Source organism: Staurois parvus, unplaced genomic scaffold (genome assembly GCF_062004578.1).
Source record: "Staurois parvus isolate SC_StPar_1 unplaced genomic scaffold, SC_StPar_1.0 ptg000176l, whole genome shotgun sequence".
Taxonomy (NCBI): Eukaryota; Metazoa; Chordata; class Amphibia; order Anura; family Ranidae; genus Staurois; species Staurois parvus.
In genome coordinates, this window is record NW_028317972.1 from 2,690,299 (window position 1) to 2,705,534 (window position 15,236).

Consider the following 15,236-nt stretch of genomic DNA (forward strand, 5'->3'; position numbering starts at 1 on the left):
TAACCCATCCGGGAATCTGCCCCATCTAGTCACACAGCCACCACTAGTCCGATGGCAATTGCAAGTATGAAAGCAGGGATTCCAGACTTTTTTAGAGAATGATTGTTTGTCTCGGGGCACACTATTTTTTCATTAAGCATGATCCAAGTAAGTTTATGTTTGAGCAGTGATAAATCTATCATAGAACTCTTCCAGGCCATAGCTATTGCTATCTTGGCCGCTAGAAAGATAAAACGGACCAACATTGGAACATGCTTAGATGTATTGTCGACTGGCTCATTTAGTAGGGCCACCTGAACTTTCTTAGGAAGATTGAGAATGGTCACTGAATATAACAAGTTATGAACTCATGTCCAGAAACGCCTGATCATTAGGCACGCCCACAATACACATGCAATACTGTTCTCACCTGGCCACATCTTCGAAAGCACAAAGAAGAAGTTCCAGGGGTACAAATAAGTATCTTTTTTAAATCTTTATTTACTCTTGTATAATGACAGGGTATGTCTGCAGAAAAACGTTCATACTTACATACATACAGAGCATACAGCACCGTTGGGAGGTCCACAGAAATGTACCTGTTTTTACAACTAATAGACATGTTTGTGTAATGTCAATACAGGCAACCTGACATTGTGCACATGATATCACCCCAGTTGGGCTAATTCTTCCACAATAGCTGGGTCCTGGCCTGTATAAAATTTCTACCCACTCCATGCTTTGATATGAATAATGGGGGATTAAAAGGGGAGGGGAAAAGTAAGGGGAAAGAAAAAAACACAATTAATATACATCAAAATTGTGAACATCCAAACAGAAACTGACATACTTCCGCATATACACGTATGTAATTTATCTTCAAACATTCAGGTCTTTAGAAGACTCCGTAGCCATGAAATGCATCCATCCTGTCAAAATAGCATAGAAGGAATCATACTGACACACAGTTTAGAAGTCCATTTTTATTTTTCCACAATTGCATTTATTATTGTAAACTACTCTTTCAAGGAGGGTAACTGGGCAGCTTTCCACCTGCAGGGTTTGAGACTCTTGGCCACATTGAAGAGGTAGGGAGTTAAGGTCATTTTAAATTTCATGGGCATAGTGGTTGCATGAAAAACCATCTGGGACCTCTAAGTTTAGATTTTGAGACCTGATCCCTTGTATTAGCAACCAAAATTGTTGGATGTTTTAGCCTTCCCACCAGAATTGGAGAAAAGTTCCCTCCACGGTTCACTCTCTCAAGCATCTAGAAAGTGTAATTGAATATATTGAATATACGAGAGCCAACCTGACAGGAACTCATCTAGAATACAGCTTAAAGCATGTCTCCAGTATCCTAGATTTATTAGAGAAGACATGTATCAGTCTGGTTATTTTCATCTTTAGAACTTCTGAAAAATAACCTTATGGTCAATCTCCCATTCCCTAAGGAAAGAGGGGGCATTTTTTACTCTAGATCAGGGGTCTCCAAACGTTTGAAACAAAAGGGCCAGTTTACTGCCCTTCAGTCTTTTTGGGGGCCGGACTGTGGTTAGTGGAAGTAGAAAATGCCATGGGCTTGGTTTACTAAATGGGAGTAAAAAAATTACCTAGTTTGTGTCAGTGGGAGAAATAGTATCCCATAACTGGTATCAGTGGAAGGAATAATACCCCATAATTGGTGTCAGTGGGAGGATTAGTGCCCGATCATTGGTGTCAGTGGGCGGAATAGTGCCCCATAATTGGTGTCAATGGTAAGAAGAGTGCCCCATAATTGGTGTCAATGTTAAGAATAGTGCCCCATTGTTGGTGTCAGTGGGAGGAATAGTACCCCATGAAAGGTGTCAGTGGAAGGAATAGTACCCCATAATTGGTGTCAGTGGGAGGAATAGTGCTCCATCATTGGTGTCAGTGGGGGGAATAGTGCCCCATCATTGGTGTCAGTGGGAGGAATAGTGCCCCATTGTTGGTGTCAGAGGGAGGAATAGTGTGCCCTGTCTTTGGTGTCAGTGGAAGGAATAGTGCCTCGTATCAGTGGAGTGCCCCAAGAGGATAAGGCAAGCAAAGGGCCACATCTGTCCCGCGAGCCGCAGTTTGGAGACCCCTGCTCTAGAGACAGAGTGAGAGAAAGCGTGAGAGAATGTGAGAGAAAGCGACTAGAGTATTGGAAAACTATAAACAGAGGTGTCAAACTTGGTCACTGATTGTTTCTCTACAGGGGCCTCCTAAAGTGTGAAAAAGTGTTGTAGTTGAAAGCGTCCATTTGAAATTACCTCCATTTCTCCCTAAGAGATGCCAGAATGTTCGATTTATCATTCACTATATATTTACCACATCTAAGGTTTCCACCAGAGCATCATATGCTTCCCAGAGCAGATTCAAATGCACATTTGCTATTAAGCCTGTCCCAAACTTTGAAGGTAGTCTATGTAAGTGAGGATGTGTATGAAGACAGAACCCTATGACAGGGAGCAAGCAGGTGCTAAATTATGCCTTATGACTTCCCCAGGAAGAAAGTTAAATGTGGTCTATGACCTAATTCAGCAGCTTGGTGAGAAACATTTGGAGGAAGGAAAGGATCCTCGGCAAAATATACATTATGATACTTTGTACCCTACCTACAGTTGCAAGAAAAAGTATGTGAACCCCTTGGGATTACGTTGAGTTTTGCATGAATTGGGCATAAAATGTGCTCTGAACGTCATCTAAGTCACAACAATAGAAGAACACAGTCTGCTGAACATAATACTACACAATTATTAGATGTTGCCATGGTTTAATTGCACATAACATGTAAACATTCACAGTGCAGGAAGGAAAAAGTATGTGAACCTTTGGACTTAATAACTGGTTGACCCTCCTTTAGCAGCAATAACCTCAACCAAACGTTTCCTGTAGTTGCAGATCAGACCTGCACAACGATCTGGAGTCATTTTGGACCACTCCTCTTCACAAAACTGTTTCAGTGTAGCAATATTCTTGGGATGTCTGGTGTGAATCGCTCTCTTAAGGTCATGCCACAGCATTTCAATCGGGTTGAGGTCAGGACTCTGACTGGGCCACTCCAGAAGGCGTATTCTGTGCTGTTGCAGCCATTGTTTTGTTGAATTAGTTGTATGCTTTGGGTCATTGTCCTGTTGCATCACCCATCCTCTGCGGAGCTTCAGTTGGCGGACAGATGGTCATATGTTTTCCTGCAAAATGTCTTGATAAACTCTGGAATTCATTTTCCCATCAATGACAACAATCCGTCCAGGCCCTGAGGCAGCAAAGCAGCCACAAACCATGATGCTCCCTCCGCCATGTTTTACAGTGGGGATGAGGTTTTGATGTTGGTGTGCTGTGCCTTTTTTTCTCCACACATAGTGTTGTGTGTTCTTCCCAAACAACTCAATCTTGGTTTCATCTGTCCACAGTATATTTTGCCAGTAGTGCTGTGGAACATCCAGGTGCTCTTTTGCAAACTTCAAACGTGCTGCAATATTCTTTTTGGACAGCAATGGCTTCCTCCGTGGTGTCCTCCCATGTACTCCATTCTTGTTTAATGTTTTCCTTATTGTAGATGTGTCAACAAAAATGTTAGCATGTGCCAGAGATTTCTGTAGGTCTTTAGCTGACACTCTGATTCTTCTTTACCTCATGCAGCATTCTGCGCTGTGCTCTTGCAGTCATTTTTACAGGACGACCATGCCTAGGGAGAGTAGCAACAGTGCTAAACTTTCTCCATTTGTAGACAGTCTGTCTTACCGTGGACACATGAACATCAAGGCTTTTGGAGATACTTTTGTAACCCTTTCCAGCTTCATGCAAGTCAACAATTCTTGATCGTAGGTCTTTTGAGAGCTCTTTTCTGTGAGGCATGGTTCACATCAGACAGTGCTTCTTGAAACCAGTAAACCCAAACAGGTGTATGTTTTTTAAGGGCAGGACAGCTGTCAGCAACACATCCAATATTATCACACTGATTGGAGTCAAGGTTGGCTCACTCCTGGCTCCAATTAGCTCTGGGAGAAGTCATTAAGCTAGAGCCTCACATACTTTTTCCTCCCTGCACTGTGAATGTTTACATGTTATGTGCAATTAAACCATGGCAACATCTAATGTTTGTGTAATATTATGTTCAGCAGACTGTGTTCTTCTATTGTTGTGACTTAGATGACGTTCAGAGCACATTTTATGCCCAATTCATGCAAAACTCCACGTAATCCCAAGGGGTTCACATACTTTTTCTTGCAACTGTAGCCATATGAAGGCCATTTTATCCCATGCATGTAGGCGATATTGAAGAGAAGAGGTAGAAAGTTGGCCTTATAAAGGACAGCAAATCAACAGTAAATTTGACCCCTAGATTAGTTATATCATGCAGCCTACAGGAAAAGGAAAACTCTGTTCTGAATAACCACGTCTGGTGATAAATCAGCTGACAGAATGTCAGGTATTTCTTGAAGTTGGTGAGCTCTTGATGCCACTCCAATCCACCATTATATTCGGTAGTGGTTTGGTCACAAAGAATAGAGTAAATGCTGCAGTTTTGGGAGCTTTTTTTTCCCTACGTAACTGCCGGTCCAATTCTTCTTTATACTGCAGCCACAGTTGAGTCAGGTAAGAATTGTCCATTGTCACCCCCCATCCTTATGTATCAGCTCTTCCTATTCCGAGCTTGTATCAATGTAATGAGTTAGGCCTGTCTCATTTTCTTCAGTCTAAACCCCAGAGCTATCCATTCATCCCTTTTAACTTCTGCTTTATGAGCTTCCCAGGTTGCTGAAAACATTACAGATGAGGTGTGGATGGGAGCAAAGTACACGCTCATGGACTAAAGCTAGCCATAGATGGAAAGAATTTCACATGAAAATTCTTAGGAAAATTTGTATGAATATTCTCAGAACATTGATTTGTCATTTGAAAGATTTCATTTGCTTTTTATATTTGGTTTTAGAATGAAAGGACTTTACTGAATGAAAACGTTCGAGAAAAAATTTCCATCCTGCGTCTTCAAATTTTGCCATCACTGAGGTTGAAAACAAACATTGATTTGACCCACTAATGATTATAGAAATTAACAAACTATCTTAGAACCTTCTTTTCCTAAGAATACTTTGGAACATGTTACACTTTTTCAGGGTGGAACATGTAACATGTTCCCATAGCTACAGCTGCGCCCGCCGCCCCCTCCCTCTCACAGATAGTACGGGTAATATCTCTCTGTACTATCTGTCAGATTTGAAAACAGCGCGGGCGTGCGGGGCTCCACCCACCCGGCCACGTCACTTATTTACAGAGTTCTGTGAATGAGTGCATACAAGTCCTGGCAGCCTTAGCGGCTGTCATCTAGTAGTTTTTAATTAAACTTCCTGTCAGAATATCTGCTTGCTTGTAAATCCCGTATTCTGACCGCTCTGCAGGAGACCTGCATGGCGTCAGCAATCTATTGCTTCTTTGGACAAATGCAATGCTTCTTTGGACAAAAATAATAAATACACATTTTTGAACCTGCAAAAAAATGTGCATTAATTTTTTTTGTCTAAAAGGTGAACTTATTCTTTTAAGAAATTCTCATTCAATATTCATATGAATTCGCTAGCACGTCTATCCACAAATAGGAGGGTAATGGAGATGGGTGCATGATCCGATAAGACAATCGAGTGAATACCAACTTTCGCCATCATTTCAATCAACCTATGATCTGCCAATATGAAATCTGTTCTGGAATACCAGTGGTGTACATTTGAGTAATAAGTGAAACCTTTATTAGATGAATAACCCGGTCTCCAAAAATCTAGGAGGACTTCAAGAAATGTTTCAGTACAGCTTTGTGGTTGCAGGCAACCCTCTGCAAATTCAGATTGTAACAGAGCCATATCAGTAAGGGTTAGCTGTTGGATGTTGGGGGCATATATGTTGGCAATAGTCATCATACGGTTGTGCAAACTACCCTTGGCCAACTTTATTTACTTTGAATTGTGAGGGACACGTCCAGTGAATTCCAATGATCACCCCTTTAGCATCTTTAAAATGGGTAAAAGGGCATTATTTTACAGTAGACCTTAGTAAGGCGGGTTTCCTGCAATGATAATAACAAAAGGACACAGTGCCTCTAAGTGTAAACTGTGTGACAATATTTAGCAAGAAGGTAAGAATAACCTGGCTGGGTCTCCAATATGTCCGGAGTTAATCACGTTGGACATTTGATGTCATCAGGATGCAGAGCGTTTCTGAGCTTGTGCAGGACCAGCGTCGGCCGACACGCTCTTTCATCAGGCAAGCTTGCGCATCGCATCCCAATGACGTCAGAAGCCCAATGTGATTAACTCTGGACATGTTGGAGATCCAGCCAGGCTTCACTATCCATGCCTTACTCCGGACATATTGGAGACCCAGCCAGGCTTCACCATACATGCCTTACTTGATGTAGCACCACCTGCTGGTCGACCAGGGTTCACTCCTCTCCGAATCAGTCATTCACATCTGGCGACAGATGTTTTACACCACTTTCCTATAAGCCTGTTTTTACTATCCAAGATGTGAGTTGTTATACTTACCTTCTTATTAAGTATTGTCACACAGTTTACACTTAGAGGCGCTGTGTCCTTTTGTTTCTTATACTGCAGAGTTCGCTTCGCTCCATCGCAACCTGCCCTTAGTGCTTACTGGATTACCTCTGCCCACATTGGAACTTATTCATTTATCTACTTATACATGAACTGCTGAATGATGCGCCTGTCATTCTCTTCCTGCAGTGAAAATGCCTGTTAAGCCCAGAGTCTTCTGCATTTGGCAGGAGAATAGAGATCTTTCACATTATATGTAAGCACTCAAAAGACAGACATGGCAAGCCTTCAAAAAGAAAGATCTAGCAAGGCATATATAATATGGCAAACCCAGTGGATGGCAGGCAAGAATAGAACCCATAACAACCCATAACAAGTAAAAGAACACATATAATGCAACAACAATGGGGTAGACTTACTAAAACTGGTGCACTCACAACCTCGTGCACCTGTGCATGGTAGCCAATCAGCTTCTAACCTCAGCTTGTGCAATTAAGCCTTGACAATAAAACCTAGAACTTGATTGGTTTCTATGCAGAAGTGCACCTAATATTGCACTCTCCAGCTTTAGTAAATAAACCCCAATGTGTCTCCACACCGGGGCAGCCCCCCCTCCCCATCTCCACTGCAACAGTGGGAGAGAGAGATCTAACAGGAACACAACTCTTGTAGAAGGAGTTGATAGTTAGCCATAAGATTGACCAACTAACCAATACCCTCCTTACGAAGGTTAACACACACAAATAATATTCAACCTGCTGTTTTTAATCTTATGAACCTGTCCATATGGGTTATCATCAAATCTATTATGGAGATAGCAAAATACCACAGAAACGCCCACCTGCCACTTTATTAGGTACACGTGTTCAATTGCTTGGTAAATTGATAATCAGCCAATCACATGGCAGTAGCTCAATGCATGTAGGTATCTAGGTATCTAGATGTGGTGAGGACAACTTGCTGAATTTCAAACCAAGCATCAGAGTGAGTAAGGGGATTTAGATGGCTTTGAACACGGCATGGTTGTTGGTGCCTGACGGATTGGTCTGAGTATTTCAAAAACTGCTGATCTACTGGGATTTTCATGCACAACCATCTGTTAATATGTCAATATGGACCAGAATCTCTGAGAAATGTTTCCAACACGTTGCTGAATCTACGCCACAAATATTAAGGCAGTTCTGAAGGAAAAAGGGGGTCCAACTTGGTACTAGCAAGGTGTACCTAATAAAGTGGCCAGTGAGTGTATAAAGCAAGACAACATTTAGGGGCATGGAACCCCCATGGATGGGAGATGAGGAACAGTGCTTAGTCAAAGGGCTACGACCTTTTATGCCATTGTGCCTTTGTGGGTTTTCTGCTTTCAACTTCCCAGACTCCCTCTAGTTGCAACAATGGTATTTTCTCCACTTGAAACAGCTCTGACATTTCAACTGGTGGCAATTCCAGGGCTTTCACAACATTTGTCAAGTCTCTTTTATCATCATGTAAAGAGGCCATGATTTTGTTACTAGTAGAAATCAGTCTGAAGGGGTATCACTATCAGTACTGTATGCACTCCCATCTCAAAAGCTCCAGCAACGCCCTCAGAGCCCATCTCATCATAATGGTACAGCAGGAGAGGTCAGGAAAAAAGATAGCTGTGCCCCATCAAACACTTGGTTTTTGCACATGGCTTGCAAAATGGTTTACTTATCTGTACATTGTGAAGTTTGCAGATTAACATGTCTTCTCCACATCATCCCTCATATGAATTAGAGCCCTGTGCACCCTATCAATCAAAATCAGGTTAGCATATGAGCAGGGAACCCTGCAGATGGTAATGGCTCTTATTGATGGTTTTGGTGCCCTATCTGGCTTCTCCATCAATTGGGAAAAGTCAGCCCCCATGCCATTGGACCCCTTGCCTTGGGCCCCACCCCTGTCTGAGTGTGCTATATTAGTGCAGATAGTATCCTCCTTTTGCTACCTAGGTACTCAGGTTACCTTTGATCCCCATCAATATATAGAGTTAAGCTTCCACTGTTGCATAAATTAAGTGAGAAATGCACAGCTCGGTGCAAACTTCCATTATCAGTGGTTGGGAGGGTTAGTCTTATAAAACATGGTGTGGGTCCCCCAGTTGCTGTATATATTTCATAATTCCCCATCTGGATACCTTGTAAGCAGGGGCGGACTGACCATTTGGAAACTCGGGCACTGCTCGAGGGCCCGGGGTCAGTAGGGGGCCCCATGAGATGCCCCTGGTACCTTTTTCATAGGCTTTTTTGAGTTTGGGCAAGGGCACAGGGGCCCCATGATCCCCTATTGCCCGGGGGCCCCATGAGTTGTCAGTCCGCCCCTGCTTGTAAGTGTTTCCTTCAAATAGACTCCCTGTTTAGAGACTTGACATGGTGTAAAATAACAGCCAGGACTAACCTATGTGCTATGCAACTTGGAAAGGAACGGGGGGGTTTAGCTGTCCTTCATTCTAAGTCATATTATATCGCCTCCCAATAACAGCAGTTGGGGGATGGGGACATATTGACCCGTTATATTCCATCCGGACCCTTCTCCTACCCTGGGACTCTAGTTGTTCATCCCTTGCTCATCTGAATGTGGGGTTTACACATCTGGAACCTGCTTCTCAAGGCTACTTCTAACTGACCACCCCATTATAGGAAATGCTCTGATGGAAACGGATAAGAAGGGCATGATTTCATATATGTCTTTGCTTATTTGACATTATATTGTAATTATTGTACTTTTTATATCTTCAAAATTGTCCTTAGCTGGTAAAAAGTTCCTTTATTGGAATCTGTATAATTGCTGAGATGTAATTCTTGGTCTTTTCTCGTAAACTTTTTTTATGATCTCACAATGCCAGCATTTTCCTCCTTTAAGGCCTGCTTAGAAAGAACAAACACTTATTATTTAGTGTTTAGTCTAAAATTCAGTCATGTTTTGTTGGCAGGTTATCTTTTAATGTGCAATAGAGGTGTTTAGGTCTGCTTTCATGGGGAGATTGGGAGATAGTTGCAGACCTGCTGTATCTCCAAGGGCTTTGCTGTCAGTATTTTTGTGTATGCCTGAAAAGGGGAGCTCTGAAACAAGCAGTGTGGGGAAAGAGTACCCAACTCACTGTGGTCCAAGGGGGAACCAGAACCTAGGTCTTTGTAGTTGTCTAAGTCTTCAGTGCCTTGAGCCGTCAAGGCCTCAACCACCATCTTAGATGCGCTATAGGGCTGCGGTATTCCAGCCAGCACCTCTATAGCTCACTTTCACCTGCTGAAGCAGCGGGAACTGATTGCTTTTCTACCAGCATAACTTTCTCTGGGCTTAGATCAGCAGTTCTGTGGGAATAGCATGGTTCTCCTGGATATGAATGGGATCTGTATCAGGATGGGTCCTCAGAGCCTCATTACTAGAGCATGTTCCTATGAATGGTATGTATTACTTGTCTGGTTTCCTTGTTGCTTTAAAACCCAGGTCAAGTAAAAATGTGTCCTTTGATTTCTGAAAACCGAAATTGTCATTTTTAATATTTTGATTTGATAATTTTTATTTTACTTTTCTTAAAATAATGACAGGCTGTTTTTTTAAGAACAGGTTTAGGATAGTTGCAAAATATTTCCATAACTCTTAGTAGCCATTTAAAGCCCACTGCTCACTTAAAAACCTCCAAACACAACTTTGATTTTGCCTTCTCTATTGACTATAATGTGGTTTTCCAAAATGGCAAGGTTTTGATAACATTTTGGGGAAATGAAAAGTTTGTCTCATTCATCTCTACTTGGGTACTGCATTCCATACATCTTCAGCTTCCTTGGGTATGCGCAATTGCTATGCAAATTAAAAGGCTACAGACGTTAAAGCAGGGCTTGGCAAATTCCTTGCTTTGAATCTAAGAGCCAGCTTTGAATCTAGGAGCCAGCTAAAAATGTTAGGAGCCAGTTTTTTTCATGCCTGCTTTGATCCTGAGCCATGTCAGACTGTCAGCTTGGCAGTCCCTAGCATATTGATTTATTTATTTCAGGTACTTATATAGCGCCGTCAATTTACGCAGCGCTTTACATATATATATTGTACATTCACATCAGTCCCTAACCCTCAAGGAGTGTACAATCTGAGGTCCCTAACTCACATTCATACACATACTATGGACAATTTAGACAGGATCCAATTAACCTACCTGCATGTCTTTGGTGTGTGGGAGGAAACCGGAGTACCTGGAGGAAGCCCGCGCAGGCACAGGGAGAACATGCAAACTCCGGGCAGGTGGTGCCGTGGTTGGGATTCGAACCAACGACCCTAGTACTGCCAGGCGGAAGTGCTAACCACTAAGCCACTGTGTCATCCAGGGATTTCTTTGAATAGGGCACCCTTGGCTGCGTGTGGAGGACAGTCAGGTGGACAGACAGCCTCCAGAGTTATGCTGGGACCCCAATTCTTATTATGTGCGCTGAGGGGTGCAAGTGAGATGGGTGATCCGGTGGCTGCAGCAGATCACGGTAACGCTGGAGATTGCTAGAGCTGGCTGGTCCCTTCACTTCCTCTGCCTGGAAGACAAAGCAGGGTTGGGATTAGACAGTGAAAATGTCTGGGGCCCCTGAACAGAGCAGACTGGGAGCTCATAGAGGTTCTGGCTGAGCCTGAAGTTGTAAGGGGTAAAGCCATGATCCCAGATGAGTCAAACAGATTTGTTTTCAACTCTGTTCCTATCAGCTCCATCTCCTATCCATGGCCTCTGGATACATTCTTGTAGGGGCCTCACTGGTGATTTAACCCCTGAAGGGTTGGCCTCTTGTCTCTCCCCTCCCATCCAGCCAGGAGCTGATACTTGAACTCCAGATCCGGGATGTAGATCCCCCACCTTCTCCACTACCTCCATTTCCTAGCTTCTATGTTCAGAGAGGTAGCACCCCACATCCCGAAGCTTTGTCCCTCTCTGGCACCACATGAGAAGCCCTGCTGCCTCCTCTGCTCCCAGACGAGCACCCGAGGGAGTCAGTATGGGAAGTAAGGGATGGCCCTGCCCACCTCATTGTGATCCCCACCCCTCTCCCACACTCAGGAAATATTCCACCAGGCACAGCTGGCCCAGGGGAACTGAAAGCGAGGCTGTGCTGGCTCAAGCTGTGGGGAGAGTGGTGGCCACTAGTTCAGGTAGGGCAGAGACCCATCTCCAGGTGACCAACAGATCAATAGGGCAGTGAATGGGCTGACAAAAGCCCAGGTACCAGGACACACTTTCTAGTCACCATGGTGACCTGGAGCCTGAGATTTGTCAAGCCCTGCATTAAGTATAACTTTTATTGCTGTCTGTGCCCCAGTTAAGGAGATTCACCCCCTCTATTTGTCCTGTTCTTTACCATTATCATTGAACGCCAGAAGAAAATACCAAATTTTAGGTTGTTTGCAGAAAAGTAATAGAATGGAAATCTTCCAGTTCGGACACTAGTTCTGGTGACCTGGAAGTCTCCAAGGGATTCCCTTAATTTGCTGAGATTTCCTCTCACTTCCCATTTGACTATGGAGTAGGAAGTGAAGGGAAATCTCTGAAATGAGACACAGATGGCAAAAAAATGAAAAGACCTGACACGTGTTATAACCGTCCCTTGCTCTATCCAAAATGAAAAAAAAAGTTTTGCCTATAGTTCTACTTTAATATCAAAGAATATTTGAGGAATATGAACATTTCATATTCAGTAAGCATGTGCAGATATGTAGTTAATACTTGTAGAGTGGAATAAAAACTTCTTTGCAGAATGAGCTTTACAGAGCTTTGCTTGTCAATAATCCCACAAAGGTAAGCCCCAGGTCCAATCACTGACAAACTCATGTAGACTTCAGCTCCGTAACATCTCCAAGATATGACCGTTCCTAACCATCACCGACTGTGTCTCTAAATACCACCCAAACCATACTCTCCGCTCCTCGCAAGACCTCCTACTCTCTAGCTCTCTTGCCTCCTCCTCCCATGCTCGTCTCCAGGATTTCTCAAGGGCTTCACCCATCCTCTGGAACTCCCTACCCCAAGCTATCAGGCTATCGCCTACTCTGCTCACTTTTAGGCGCACTGAAAACCCATCTCTTCAGGGAAGCCTACCCCGACCCCAGCTAATACTGGAATCCCCTACTCCTCCTACCACTCCATCCCCCACAGCTAATTACCTCTTGTATCACTATCCCCTCCCTCCTAGATTGTAAGCTGCAAGGAGCAGGGCCCTCTAATCCCTCTTGTATTGAACGGTATTGTTACTGTACTGTCTCCCTCCATAATGTAAAGCGCTGAGCAAACTGTTGGCGCTTTATAAGTCCTGTATAATAATAATAATAATATAAACCACACCAGGGTATTCCAACATACTAACAAAATCAAAGGGTGAAGTGCAAATTGCAGTATCTTGAGTATAACTACTTAGAAGGCAGCAGGGGAAATTTCATAAAGCCCACATGAGAGATGGGATATTGCCCTGGGCAAATGGAAAAAGAAAGTACTTGGAAGCTAGAAAGTGAATTTCCATCTTAGAGCTACATTTTTACCAGAATGGTCAGTGTTCAAAAATGTAAAGTATGTAAAGGTTGTGTAGAATTAAAAAAATGGACTATTATGTGGGGCCTATTTTTTATATTGGGGTGTGCCATTACAAACTCTGACAACTCTGAACATTTGTTATAAAGCATCTTTCATTCTGTGTATTTTGATAAATGGTTAGATCTGATTCATGTGGACTATCATCCTTATCCTTGCCTTTGTTGACCCCAAACAAGCATGCAGCTATAAATGTCAGGATACGTGACCTGCATACTTGTTCAGTGACAGCTTAGAGAATAGATAAGGATGAAGATAATAGTCCAGAAGCCTACACCTTAACAAAACAGGTAAAAAAAAATACTCTGAACTGACATGCTTCCTTTTAAATGTTTCTCTGAGTACTATGCTTTATTGAGCCATGATATAAGGCATAGACAAACACCATTCATTTTTAAATACATTGTTATATATGCATTTAATGGGGACCTCATTCCTCCAACAGTCATGGACTGTTTTTTGAGCCTCCTCTACAAGAATGCTGTGCTCTGTACACCTGATACATTGTAAACTGTAACAACTCCAGTCTCCTGTTTTCCCAGCAGTCATTATTTACCATTCAGACATAGATATCAAATAGCAAATGTCTTCTGAAGTTAACTTAATTGCATTTATTGCAGTGGTTGGCAGTTTTCTAGGTCTGATGAGAAGGAAAAAGAACTCATGGAAGGTTTTCACTAAAACTGGAGAGTGAAACATGTGGTGCAACTCTGCATAATAACCAATCAACTTCCAGGTTTTATTGCCAATCCTTAACCACTTCAAGTCCGGACACTTTCACCCCCTTCCTGTCCAGGCCAATTTTCAGCTTTCAGTGCTATCACACTTTGAATGACAATTGCGCTGTCCTGCAACACTGTACTCATATGAATTTTTTAGAAATTTTTTGAGACAGATAAAACTTTACTTGGGTGGTATTTATTCACTACTGGGATTTTTATTTTTTTGCTATATAAATGAAAAAGTCCAAACATTTTGAAAAAAAAGTGTTTTTCTTATAAAATTTTGCAAATAATCTTTCTTCATAAATCTTGGCCAAAATATATTCAGCTATCTTTTTGGTAAAAAAAAAAAAATAACCCAAATGAGTTTATAACCAAGAATTATAATTTTTCAAAAACGTTTTTACATTTTTATTTTATTTTTGATATTATTATGTTTTATTTAACATACTGTCACCCTAGCAGTACAGTGTCACCATAGTGACACTGTACTACTTGTGGGGGGTGATGAAGATTTAAATTTTTTTTTACACTAATTGCTTTTACACCCATAAAGGCTGTAAAAGCAATCATTTCTCCTTCTCTCTGGCTGCATTCTTGCAGCCATTGAGAAATACTGTGAGAGCTGTATTGGTCACAGCTTGTTACATGGTACACGGTTGTGTTAGGAATGGACTGGCCAGCAATGGTGGGACTCACCTGCCTTTTGATCTGCAGTACCAGGGCTGGCCAGCGGGTGCTCCCAGCAATCAGAGACTCAACCTTTCAGCCAGCTAACACCTGGAACAGATGATACTGGTGTATTTAAGGGATGGCCAGACTTGCAGACTCTGCCTTGGTGTTGTGTTTGTCCTGGGCCCTGTATCTGTCCTGCATCCTGTTTCTGTTCCTTTGCTGACTTCTCCTGCTCTGATCCTGGCTTGTGACCCTGACCATCCCTCTGTCTGACCCTCTGTACTACGCTGCTTGCTACCTGTTCTGATCCCTGGCTTGTGACCCGGACCATCCCTCTGCCTGACCCTCTGTACTATGCTGCTTGCTACCTGCTGAACCTGGCCTGTGACCCCGACCATTCTCCGCTTGCTCCCCCTGTACCTACCTGCCCAATTGATATTGACCCGGCCTGCCTGACGACGCTTGCTTGTATATACTGTTATTTGTGGGTGGTTTGGTTTGGTTTGTTTGCACCGTATTATGTTTTAGTATTGCACTGCGTTTATGTTTGTACTGTTAGTGTTAATAAATTATATTGTTTATAACATATCTGAGGTCTGCATTTCCCTGCTTCAGTCACACACCTCTGGTCATACCTGGGAGCCCTGACAGGTTGTTGTGAATAGCCTTGTACCATGTGACTTCTGTGATCATTCACAGATTTCACTAGTAGTAAGCAATGATGTCAGCAGG

At 42.7% G+C, this 15,236-nt stretch overlaps 1 protein-coding gene across 1 annotated transcript in view; it reads left to right on the forward strand.

Annotated features, from left to right (window-relative positions):
- KCNT1 (potassium sodium-activated channel subfamily T member 1) overlaps positions 1 to 15,236 on the forward strand; it is a 556,984-nt gene that overhangs the window by 154,804 nt on the left and 386,944 nt on the right. The gene's annotated exons all lie outside the window — the stretch shown is intronic.